We start from the raw sequence: 13,738 nt of genomic DNA, 5'->3' as shown, positions 1-13,738 counted from the left end.
AAGTGTACAGACCAGTGGTGTTAAGTACAATCATATTGTTGTGCAACCAATCGCCAGAACGCTTTTTCATGTTGCAAAACTGAAATTCTATACCCGTTAAAAAACTATTTCGCATTCCCCCTACCCCAGCCCCCAGTGACCACCATTCTACTGTCTGTCTCTATAAATTTGACTAGTCTAGGTACCTTATGAATGTAAAATCATATAGCATTTGCCTTTTTGACTGGCTTATTTCACTTAGCATAATCTCCTCAAGGTTCATCCATGTCGTAGCATGCGACAGAATATCCTTCCTTTATAAGGTTGAATAATATTCCATTATATGTGTATGCAGAGTTTTGTTTATCCATCCATCCATCAGTGAACACGTGGGTTGCTTCTAACTTTTGGAATAATGCTGTGAATAATGCTGCTATGATCGTGGGTATGCATATATTTCTCTAGACCATATATTTCTTCCAATTATTTTGGATATATACCCAGAGGTGGAATTGCTGGATCATATGGTAGTTTTATTTTTGTTTATTTATTTATTTATTTATTTGAGGAACCACCATACTGTTCTCCACAGCAGCTGTACTATTTCACTTCCTTACTGGCAACACACAAGGATTCTAATTTCTCCACATCCTCACCAACAGTTATTTTATGTTTTCTTTTCTTTTTTTTTAATATCGGACATTCTAATCAATGTGATGTTGTCCTTCATTAAATTTAACTAAATTCAGACGTTAAAATTATTAAATAGAGTTAAGCCTGTTGAATATGTGGAAAGAACCATAACTCAATTTTTGCTTAAGTAGCTTATTCTTTTTTAAATTTTATTTTTAACAGCGAGATATTTGTTATGTAATAACACATTTTAAAATAAAATTTCACATTTAGGGATCTACTTATCTATTGCTGAGCAATAAAGCATCCCGAACTTAGTGCCTTAAAACAACAATAATAATTTGCAGTTAATAATTTAGCTCAGGAATCAATGATTTGTGTAAAGTCTCTGGAATGGGCGTGTGGAGGATGAAATATTCTGAAGGCTTGCTCACTCACATGTCTGGTGGTAGATTCTGCCTCTTGGCTGGGACTTCAGCTAGGAATGTGAGCAGGAATGCCTATGTTTGGCCTCTCCACATAGGTGCTTGTTTTCCTTATAGCATGGTGACTGGATTCCAAAAATAAGTGTCCCCAGAGAGAGCTACAAGGAAGTTGTATTGGTTTTCATGTTCTATTCTCAAATATCATATAGTGCTGCTTTTGCTGTACTCTATTAGTTAAGGAGGTGATAAAAGCTCACCCTGGTTCCAGGGAGGAGATCTAGATTTTACCCCTTGATGGGCGAATGGCGAGGTTCTGGAAGAGCATGTGAGATGAGAAGCGTTCTTGTGGTCATTTATGGAAGCCACAATCTGCCATACTTAGTAACTGACTAAACCAGGTAACTGTATGTGGAAGAATCTTACTCTAACACTAAAAACAGTCACATTTATTTTATGTTCCAAAGTATATTGTAGATTGGCTTAACCATGCCATAACCATGATATGTATATAGAGATATACTAAAAACACTTGTTGGTGTTTCTGTGTGTGCAAAAATTGTTCTCTATTTACACACAAATAAAGTTTATCTGTCTATCCTGCCCCTACATGTATGGCCCATAGTAGGTTTTGCAGGCCTGGAGCAAGAGTGTAGCTGGAAAACCATATATCACATATTTAAATATTTAATAGTTTCAAATCAAGTTAGCAACATATTAAGTGAGATTATTTTTATTTTCTTACCTTGAGAAATGTTTCTTCATAACAACCTGGAAGGTCAGATTTTAACGCAGAATCTTGGAATCCTATGGGTTCTATGTCAAATGTGATTGGGAGAAGCTGCCACTGACTACTGGCTGCTGTCTCCTCTCTTGTTCCCCTCCCAGCTCCATCCAACACATTGAAGGACCTCAAGTATTACACACATGTGGCCAACCTAGGCCGTGTCCAAACCCCACATACACTCCTATACTACAAGTGGCTATTCTTTGGCTGTCTCTCAGAGCTGGGTGTACATACATCAGAGGTGTAAACCACCTTCCAAAAGATGATGCTGAAAAAGTGCCCATGTAAACCTCGGAAGCTTACATGGCATCTGGGGGCCATTTGCATAGAGAATTCTAGGGCTTAAAGTTTACAGAATAATATTTAGAAGTGGGGACATGGGTTCTGAGTGACCATGTCCACTTGACCCTGTTCCTTTGGCTCCAATAAGATGGAGGAGGGCTAGTGCAGTGCTCTCTAAAGCTCAGGACCAGAACAGGGGGCCTCTTGCCTGGGTCTGAGGATATTACCTATGGGAGGGTAGGAAAGAGTGAGCAGAGCTGCTGTCTGTCCTGGCCCCCTGCCCTGGGCTCTGCTTTAAATGTTAGCTGCAGCCCTTTTTAATCCCTTCCCAACTTTTTTTTTTTTCTTTCTTCCTTCCCTTTCTCTCTCTCTCTTTTTTTCTTCTCTTTCTCTTCTTTTATTTCCACTTTTCTTTTTCACTTTTCTTTCTGGATCTTCCTAGAGTTCCTTTTGTTTCATCTTTGTGCACCTCCCCCCCACCCCTACCCCATTCTCATAGTTAAATGTTAGGACTTTGCTGCAGGCCTTGTTTTGCGAAAGCACCATGGGCTGGGACTGAGGTGATTCCCCCCGCCCCGACAGTGGTCCTGCTGCCTTCATCTGCCACCCCATGTCATTTCTCCACATATCTAAGTTGGAGCCTGAGCCTGCATATTGGTGCTGCCAATACACTACTCACGGTTTGAGGCTTTAAAAACCAAGCTTTATCATATAGGGACCATTTTATTTCAAGGTAACCAAGAAATGATGTGCCCTACTGACCTCTAACCATGCAGGAACAAACAACTTTTCTTAGAATTGGTGATACTTGGAAAGGATATTTGGAAAGAGTGAGTTAAAGCTGTTTGTATCTTGTAAAAAAAAAACATTTTTCCCCCCTGGTTTTTAGTTTATTTTAATTTGAGTAACTTACCAGATGCTTTGGGTCCATTTCCAATTGTTCTCTCCAAAACTAATATGACAGAATTTATTACCTCACTATTCACCTCCTTTTTCTCCTATCCTGTTTCATGTTCTCCCTTCAAGCTTCGCCTTTGGCTTGAAATATTTTGCTGTCTTATACCTAACATTTTATTTCCTGTTTCTCAACTAAAAGTTACTTACTGGATTTATACATCCTCCATGTCCAGATGGGCGATGCTAAGAGGTAACTAAAGTATACTCCAATCAATTGCATTTTATGTCATTATATCTGCTGGCTCCTGTCTCTGGCAAAATTCTAAAACCTAAATGCTGATATACACCTTTTTACACAAAAATGAACAAATAAAAAACAAGAAAGTCACATCATGCCAAAAACTTTTCAATATTAGTTATAGAGCAGAACATGTGTTAGTTTCAACATTTTCCATTTAGATTTTAACCAGGGAAGAAGCTTCTGGATTGTATATTTACATATGTTTGGAAGCTCTCAGTGCGCATTGGATATACAGGTTTTAAGGCACTGAAAAGCGAAAATGAAAATTGATATAAAAATGGATCTAGATGTCAACTTTTAATCCCTAAAGATATAATATGAGCTTTGAGACGTTAAGGACGGAAGCATTGCGCCATTACAAAATGTTTCAATTTTTCTGATGTAATCTGCCTGACGAATTTTAACTTTTGGTTATTTTTGAGATGACATAAGTTTTCTTTTTTAAAAAAAACACTTATTGTTACTTTTAGTTTTCAATGTAGAAAATTTGGAAGAGAAAAACATCATTAATAATTTTATAAACCAAAGATATCATTTATTTCTATGCATGTTTTTTTATTTAAAATGATATATTTTTCCATAACAAAAATAATCTTCTACAGCAACATTTATAAATATTTTGCAACAATATCTAAAAATATTTTTAAGTAGCATATGCACAAGGTAACAAAATTTCAAACTATATGGAAAATAAAATTTTCCCCTGAAAAATGTGATATGCATTCTTATGTCACTAAATGTGTGCTGTCCCAAGGAAAATATTACTAAAAGCAAATTAAGAAGAGAAAGTGAGAGAAAAAGAGATAAAATCACACTGTAATATGAGAGAAAGAGGATGAGAATGAAGATTTAAGTATCTCCATTGAATTTCTTATTTGCCGTGATGTTTTTAATTTCTAAGAACTCTTTAGTATTCTTTAATTGCATTTCTTAGCATTGTATTCTTGTTTTCTTTATTAAACTTGTTCTCTAATATTTTTAAAGTTAAAAGTTATTGTCTGTTCCTGTAATTATCACTGGGTTTTTTTTTTTTTTTTTTTGTAGTCAAGTTACTTTGTTTTTTCATCAATTTATGGACAAGGTAACTTGTTTGGGTTTCTTTTGTAGGTGTCTAGATCTGCTGACCCAACAAGTTTCTCTTATTCATGGAGAAATGAGTGTGAATAGGAACAGAGAATGATGAATGGAAAGTTTTATTTAGGGCCTAAGACCAGAGAGCGGGCAGGCCATTAGACCAGTTAATCCTGTTTCATGCCAAAAGAGGAAGGCTTTTTTCTGGAGCACTATCTTTCCTCAGTGGTCCTACTCTCTCTTCCAGGCCTGGTGGTTAGTTTTTTAGACATTAGTTCTTTGCTTTTACCCTAGAAGCAAACTTTGCGACCATCCTAGGGAAGGTAGGATAGGGTTGAGAAGGGGCCAAATTGTATAGTTGCTGTGCAAATAATCCTTGAATTAATCATCTTGATTAATTCATGCCTACTTTAGAGTCTCCAAGTTTAGAGCTTCTCCTTGGCTTTGTGGCTGAGGAAAATTACTTTTACTCTTCAGGGAGCCTTTTCAGTGTCCATTCTAGTTTCTTCCAGAGATTTATCAAAGCTTTGGTTGCCTGATGTTTCCTCCTCTCCTTCATAACACTGTTATGCACTTATTCTTTTTTTTACTTCTTTACTGTCTTTACTTTGGGATATGCTGTCTGACATATTAAAATGAAAGACTACACAGGATATTAATGGTTACTTGGTATTCCACTATATGGATGGACTGTAATTTGCTTAAATAAACTCTGATGTCTTATTTAAGCAGTTATATTGTTTCCATTGCTTGGTAGTTACTCTTATAAATGTGTCAAGAGAGACAAAAATGTTATTTTAAGAGATAGCTGTTAAGTCTCTCTGGGTGTAGCTGGAATAGGCTGGATGAGTCAATCAGAGAGCTAAACTGTTCCTCATAAGAAATAAGATTTTGGGGAAGGAGGGAGTAAATAAAGTGGGGAGGAGAGGAGAAGTTTGCAAGATCAAGATGGTCCGGCTGCACAGAAGGAAACTGAAGCCCAAGGGAAAAAAGATAGCCAGAACTAAAAGAGACTTTGTCAGGAGAGGGGTGTCTGAGGTCGGCTGTGCTCTGCTTCCATGTCACATCCTCCATGGCCTCACACCTGTAGCAGTCCACTATTACAAACTTATGGAGGGAAGGAATTGGTCAGTGTCTAGCAGTGAAGGGTGACATGACACAGAAAAGAAACTTTGAAGATGAAGAATGCAGCAGTCATAGGCACTTGAAACCAGAAGATATGAGAAAAAATGTAGGCAAGAGCTTTCCTCCACCAACACACACACAGACGTGCACACATGCACGCACACACACACACCTATGGATCTCCAGAGACATTGGAAGAGGGATTGGGTTTCCCACTGTGTATGAAATAGGGATTCAGGAGCAATTTTACTTGAAGTGCTAATTTCCCATATTAAGTTTTTTTCACTCCATGTCAATCTATTCTTATCTGGGGTATACTTTGGCAGAAAAAGTCCCCTTCCTTTTGATCAGAAAAAGTTTTCAGGAAGCCTTTGATGAATGGGGATTACTACTGACTTTACACTAATTCCACTGTATGAAGCCTTAAGCTTGGCCAAGAGAGTGGCTGAAGGACCAGCTTGCCTGTCTCATATCTTCTGCATCACTTAAGAGGGCTTAGACTGTTGTGAGATTAAGCTCAACTCACATGAGCTTATAAAAGAGGGTGAAATGATTGCCTTATTTAACTTCAAGTCATAGAGTAGGGTAGGCTTTAAGTTATGCTTCATCTTGTCTCTCTCTTTGATTGTCATTGCTCTTCAAGGAGTCGGAAAGTGGCTGCAGATGTTCCTGGCCTGGCATGTACACAAAACAACACCCAGTGCAGGAAGAGAGGACATCTTCCAGATGCTTCTCTTGAGAGAAAACTTTTCTCAAAAGCTTCCAGCAAACCTCCCCTCCCCTCTCACTGGTCACATCTCCATTCTTAAACCAATCTCTGTTCTCAATGGCTTAGGTGGATCCTGAACCAGACAAGAAAAATAGGGTCACCGTGATTAAATAGAGTGAAGAAAAAGGAGCAAGGATGTTAGGGAGACAGCCTCAATGTCCAGTGTGTCCTCTTCTTCATAGTCAAAGCCACTCTTCTCCATCTCCAATGCTCATATGGTAGGATCTCACCAGCACAACTTCATTCATGTGCTTTCTCTGATTCGAGGCCTCCACGAAGGAGAGGTCACGGTTAAGCTTGGTTTCTCTTTACGTTCCAAGCCCGCTACTCTTTTCTTACCCTTTCTAACAAGCATTAGCTTATGTGTCTCCCCAGATTCTCAGCATCAAAGTAGTTGTTAAGAAATTCCTGTGGTCTCTACAACCTACAAAATGTTTTACCCCATAAGCACCATGCTTTGTGCAAATATTGGTGTTCCCAGTTATCTGTGGGATTTTGCCATGAAATTCCTATGCCTCCTCCTCCATGAAGACTGTGGTTTGCTACTTACCAGAGGATATAAGTATTTCAAATGTTGCTAGATATTTCCAATTGCTTTTAAAAGAGATTGCACCAAATCATACTCTCATAAATGAGAAATGGGTGTCTGTTTCCTATCACATCCTTGCCAATACTTTGTACTCTCAAGCTTTTTGATCATTGTGAATTTGACAGGTTAAAAATTACGATTATTAATTTGTTAATCTCTTGGTCACTAGAGTATATCTTCAAGTAATATGTGTGTGTGTGTGTGTGTGTGTGTGTGTGTGTGTGTGTGTGTGTGTGAATAGTCCCTGCATGAAATATTTTCTAAGCCCTTGTATATCTAGGACTATCTATTGTCTACATGCATGAATGACAAACCTGAAAGTTCTAGTACAAATGTATCTTGGTTGTTGTTGAGAATTGTGAGACTAGGCTGATTTTTATCTTTGTACATAGCTTGATATTGTTATGCATCCTTGAAAATTCTAGGGGCTTTTTCTTCTTGTCATTTAGACTTTCTTTCCAGAATTTATTTAGGTATAAATACGTGTGTGTGTGTGTGTGTGTGTGTGTGTGTGTGTGTGCGCACACTCTAGTTTCTCTCAGGAATATTTTCTTATATTTCAGTTTTGTTATTACCACTGTCTATAAGTTCTAGTTTCTTCTTCAGGAAATCCTAGTTTTTATAAATTGTATCTTGGCTTTCTATTCTCTGTGGCTGTATGCATTTTATATCTGGTCCATCTTTTCTTTACTAGCACAACATATGCCATTTTTGCACATGTTAAAACTATAATAAAACACTGATGCATGTTGGTTATTTATTCACATATTTCATACAAAGGCATTTAAAACTTTTATTCTTTAGAGTCTTACACTTAATAAGTACAAAGATAAGATGCTTGCAAAGGCATTCAGTTTGTCCATAACTAAATACAGGTTTTGAACCATATAAGCAGATTTTGCCCCAAACTTTTCTTTGTGACAGTCTAGGTTGCTTGCACAATTCTTATATAACCATATCTGTGTTGAGGAATTAAAGGCCAAAGGGGGCGACATGTGTTTAACATTATACATTGTTACGACCTTTATTTCAAGATTAAATAGTTAAACATTAGATAACCACACAATTCTTGCAATCATTCCTTGCTTCTTACATGCCATTGTTGACATTTATAAATAAAAGACTAGGTTTCATGAATTGCTAGAGTAGATAATTATGAGTGAATTGGCTGGAGCAATTATATGAAAAACAAATCCAGCCGAACCCTAATGTATTTCAAAGCTAGAACAACATAGATGATGGTCAAAAACAGTAGTTCCTCATCTTGTTGCACATTGGAATCATCTGGAGACGCATGGGTGAACCCAAGCACACTGACCTCTCAGACACAGTGCTTCTTCAAGCACATCCAACCATCTAGACATACTGACAATCTTAATATCTACCAATGCACAATGCATATGCTCTTTCATCTAGCAGTTACATTTCCAGGAATAGGTTTTATGGAAATACTTGTATATATGCACTAAGATTTATTTTCAAGATATTTATTCATCCAACAATATTCATGGAGCCCATATTCAGGGCCAACACTGTTCTAAACACTGGAGATAGTGAACTGCCTATTTTCAGATTACAGTCTGTGGGAAGAGCTAGATAACAAACACACAAGTAGATACACTGGAAAAGTAACAAAAACATTGCTATGTGGAAAATTCAAATATGGTACCCAGTGAGGTCCTTTGTAACTTCTACTTCTCACACAGGACTAAGGGAGACACTATTTTAGGCTTCCCTCTGCTTTGATTTCCATGTTATTTCCACGCTACTGTGGAAGACAGTGCTGGGGAAAAACCTCTGTGAAGTGTCTCTACCTAAAATTCCAGGAAAGTGTAGGACTATCTCCTGGAAAGCAAGGAAATCTTTTCTGTTCTGAGTTGCTCCCAACCTTATCTGTGAGTTCTTTCTTTTTAAAAATTTATTTTATTTTTATTCTGGTAAAATACCTATAACATAAATTTTACCATTGTAATTATTTTAAAGTGTACAGTTCTGTGGTATTAAGCACACTCACACTGTTGTGCAAACATCATCACTATCCATCTCCAGAATTTTTCATCATCCCAAATTGAAAATCCATATGTCTTATACATTAACTCTCCATTCCTCTTTTTCACAGCCTCTGGCAATCACCGTTCTACTTCTTGTCTCTATGAATTTGACTGTTCTAGTACCTCATAAAAGTGGAAACTTATGCTATTGATCCTTTTGTGTCTGGCTTATTTCACTTAGCATAATGTCCTCAAGATTCATTCATGTTGTAGCATAGGTCAGAATTTCCTTCCTTTTTAGGGCTGAATAATATTCTACTCTATGTGTAGACTACATTTTGCTTATCCATTGATCTTTTGATAGACATTTGAGTTGCTTCTACCTCTTAGCTATTGTTAATAGTGCTGTTATGCTGTTGCGAATATGGGGGTACAAATATGCCTTTGAGATCTTACTTTCAATTATTTTGGAAATACACCCAGGAATTAGATTGCCAGATTATTTTATCTATTTTTAATTTTTTTGAGGAACTACCATACGATTTTCTATAGCAGCTACGCCATTTTACATTCCCACCAACAGTAAATAAGGCTTTCTGTTTCTCTACATCCTCATTAACAATTGTTATTTTCTGTTTTCCTTTGTTTTTATAGCAGTAATCTTAATAGGTATGAGATGAAAACTTCTTGTGGTTTTAATTTACATTTCTCTAATAATTAATGACATTGGGCATCTTTTATACACTTGTTGGCCATTTGTATATCTTCTTTGGAGAACAATACTTTGTCCATTTTAAAACTTGGATTTTCTTTGTTGTGTAAATTTTTTATAGATTGTGACTGTTAACCCTTTCCTTATATATGTTCTGGAAATATTTTCTCTAATACTGTAGTTTGTCTATGCAATCTGTCGATTGTGTCCTTGGATACACTGTTTATTGATATTTTGATTTGTGAGAGAAGTATACTAGAGTTTCTGATTATGATCTAATATTTACCAATTTCTCTTTACAGTTCTATCATATTTTGTGTTACATAGTTAAAGCTTCATTGTTTGCTGTGTGAAGTTTCTTGATTGATTATACTTTTTATCAATGGAAAATATAACTTATTTTTTTCATTCTAAAAATGTGTTTTTCCTAGAATTCCATTCTGTCTGATATTATCTGGTATTAATAATTCCACAGTTGCTTTTAAAATATAAGATTTTACATTCAAAATGTTTTTTTCCTCAGAACTTTGATAAACCTCTCCTTTGTCTTCTCATACTTGGTATTGACAATAAAAAATTTGTTACCATTCTGATTGACTTGTTTTTTATATAATTTTTTTCTTACTGGAAACTTTGGGGATTTTCTTTGTAGCTTCGAAATATCATTATTATGTTTCTTGGTATTATGTTTCTGTACTTCTTCTTTTTAGCTATCAGTGATCTCTTACACCAGAGAAACCGAGTCTTTCCTGATTATTTTATTGATTATTTGCTCCACCTATTCTCCACCCTCTCTTTTCTTTTTCTGGCTCTCCTATTAGAGAGATGGACTTCTGAGTCCATCATTTATGTCTCTCACAAAGCTCTCATATTTCCCGCAACTAAGTTCTTTAAGCTGTACTGTGAGAGACTCTTTGGATTAGTCTTCTAGATGAATGTTATTCTTTAGCTGTGAATGTTCTATTCAAATTAAATGTCATATTTTTAATATTATTAATGGAATATTTAACTCATGGGAATTTTCTGTTTGTTTTTTTTTCCCCCAAGATATTCATTGTCCTCTTAAATCTCTCGGACCCTAATTTTACTTATTTCAAAGTCTCTGCTTGCTATCTTAACTTCCTTTTCTAGAGGATAAGTTCTTTTGTTAGTGGACTTTCAGGGCTCTTTCATGACATTTATTGGCTTTTCTCAAATATTTAGGGGATTCTGCTATCTATGTATCTAAAAGTCCCTATTTACTGCCCCTTGAATATTGGCTCTGCTACTATATATCATCATTGGCCATTGTAGGTGAAGGACAGAAGAACCCGACAGAAAGGTGTACTAGAAACTTCTCTTCTTATTAGACATCACAAGTTAGAAATATTTTTAAAAATCAGAAACAAAAATTTCAAGGAATATGTTGTTTCTATAACTCAGGAAAAGATAATAGTAGAAAAAGTACATATGCACATTTATTTATTTGTTTATTTATACTTATTCTTGGAAATTAGGACATCAGAAAAGAGCAGACAACGAGAAAGAGGGAATCATGAGATTGACAGGGACAAGGAATGAACTGATGATGAATTTCAAAATAAATCGTTTGAGATAAATATTTGCAGCAATTTATTGAAATCATTACATATACACTTGTTATCACTTTCAGGTTTTGAAAGGAATAAGTGGTGGGAAGGTAATATGTTGTTTTAAAAGAAAATTCTCAAAAGCATTAAAGGATAAACTTAATTTCTGCATCTAGAAAATATATTGTAAAGCATTATAAAAAATTTATTTTTAAATTCCCATAAAAAGATATGGCTTAATCACCATCAAAGAATTGGCAAGACGAACTTTAAGTGGGTTAATTTGATGTATTTCTTTTGACAGACACTGATCAAGGTGATACATGGATTATATTAAAAAATTGTTATTAATAGTTTATGGTCCACTTGGAAGGACATAAAAATGATTTAAACCTTGAAAACCAGCTTCTTCCATGTCCCATAGATAAAATATTGCGGGGCAATTAATGGTGTTTAAGAAAATGCAGGAATATTGGGTGGATGCTTTTGGGAAACTTGTCTTTGTACTGAATGACTTGATAAGGAGAGAATAAACTTCATCTGCTGCAGGAAGGATTTAGATTAAAGATTTAAAAAATCTTTTTTTATCTAGATGTGAAACATTAGAATATATAATCATCAGAAATCATGGAGGCTTATCCTTTGGAACATCATGAGGATATAAAGAATAATTAGAATAATTAGATGTACAGGAGAAGATAATCTGAAAGATGGTACTTCTGAGGGTTAGGTTCTAGACTAGTGTTTTACTTTCATTAATAATCTAGATTACAAAACAGAATTGAAAGCGCAGATTGCGTTCCCAGACTTCTGTACCATCACAGTAGTTTTAAGAGACAGGTGGTCCATCAGGCAGGGCTTGGGGCCAGTGGTGGGCCACCTTGTTTCATATTTCATAGGGAGAATAAGAGTGCTTGGACATAGAAAGACAATGGTCTGAGGTTAGCTATGGAAATATTTTTGCCTAGAAACTCAAGCTTCAAATTGGATTTGATAAAGTTGAACACTAGTCAGAAACCAATACAACGCAGCTCGATAAAAATAAATGGAAAGTAATAATAATAGTAGCTAAACATTTCTATAACACTCACCAGATACCAGCCACATTCTAAACACTTTCTAATGCTAACACTAGAGGGAAATAAAAAGTACATGTATAATGTAGAATGATATATTCTCAACTTATATGGGGGGAAAGAGTTGAGATTCTCATTTAAAGAAATATTGAAAGTTTTTATTCTTACGAAATTCTGATGAATGACTCAAAGTTGGTAACATATCTTTGCGTTTTTAAAGAAAAAACAAAGCCAACAAAGTGATAGATATGAAACCTACATAAAAAGAAATCTCCAAAATCCTGCTATGTGTTAGGCATTGTGTCACTTATTGTCATGTGGCATTTTATTTAATCCTCACAATAATCTTTACGAGTAAGTATTATTGTCACCATATTGCAGATGAAGAAATTAAAGCAGTTGTCCCTCAGTTGGCTGAGATGTTCAGATATCCAGATTAAAATATGGACTATTTCCCTATTATTTAACTATTTTCCTATTATTTCCCTATTATTACCCTTTAGATAACAGTCATATTGGTGATCAATAAAAGCCTGAGTGGAAAAAGTGAACGTTATAAAATCATGCATCTTATAGATTACAGCTAAGAAAGCACATATGCATTTTGTTTCAGTCATCTCTCTTGCTCAGCAGTAAGTACCTTAAAGGTACGAAACAGCAATCATTTTAATATGCCCACAAATTCTTCTGGTCAGGAATTAGGCAGGGCATGTTGGGGTGTCTTCTCTCTGCTCTATAATGTCTGAGTTCTCAGCCTGAAAATTCGAATGGCTAGAAGTGACTGGATCATTTGGGTCTGGAATCATCTGGAAACTTCTCTCAGATTCCTGGCACCAGGACACAAAGGGTAGGCTCAGCAGGGACTATGGACTGCAGGTTTTATTCATGATCTTACCATGTAGCATGGGCTTTGCCAGCATGGTGGCTGGATTGTGAGAGGAGGTACCCTGTGAGGGAGCATCTGGAGGGTGTACATTCCAAGAGAACCAGATGGACACTGCATGACCTTTTCTGGTCCAGCTGCAAAAGCCATGTGGCACCACTTCTGCCTTGTTCTATTGATTACCACTAAGTCACCAAGGCCAGCTCACGTTCGAGAGAGAGCAATGAGATTCCACCTCTTGATGAGGAAGTGGCAAGGGCACATGCAGAAGAACAGGTGAAATGGAAAATATTGTTGCAACCACTTTTGAATAAATCAGTCTGCCACACATAAGACCAGTGTTGGATGAGAACACAAGAAAGTGAAAATCATTTATCTGGAAACATTGTAAAGTGTGCGTGTGTGTGTGTGTGTGTGTGTGTGTGTGTGCGCGCGCGCATGTGTGTGTATCTTCAAAATTTTTCTCTTGTAAATTTCTTTTTTTTTTTCGAAAAAGCATTTTAAATGATAACCATGTCCCTTGGAGGTAAGAACAGCTGTAGTCTGCCCAGAAATGTTGACTCTACTTTCTGGTCTACTTATCATACCCTCGTGATAGAAGTGGAAACCACAGGACTTATTTCCTAAATTAAACTGAACTTAAGAGAAAGAGG

The 13,738-nt window shown here is 36.1% G+C and overlaps 1 long non-coding RNA gene across 1 annotated transcript in view; it reads right to left on the bottom strand.

Annotated features, from left to right (window-relative positions):
• LOC111738759 overlaps positions 1-1,152 on the bottom strand; it is a 45,704-nt gene extending 44,552 nt beyond the window's left edge. Inside the window, exon 1 of the long non-coding RNA XR_002779964.1 lies at positions 1,051-1,152. This is a non-coding gene — a long non-coding RNA (uncharacterized LOC111738759). The remainder of the gene's footprint in view (positions 1-1,050) is intronic.
• Positions 1,153-13,738: the final 12,586 nt, after the last annotated feature.

The sequence above is a fragment of the Pteropus vampyrus genome, unplaced genomic scaffold (genome assembly GCF_000151845.1).
Source record: "Pteropus vampyrus isolate Shadow unplaced genomic scaffold, Pvam_2.0 Scaffold2, whole genome shotgun sequence".
NCBI classification, from domain to species: Eukaryota; Metazoa; Chordata; class Mammalia; order Chiroptera; family Pteropodidae; genus Pteropus; species Pteropus vampyrus.
The sequence above is the reverse complement of the archived record's forward strand: the minus strand, read 5'-3'. Positions and strand labels throughout refer to the sequence as shown.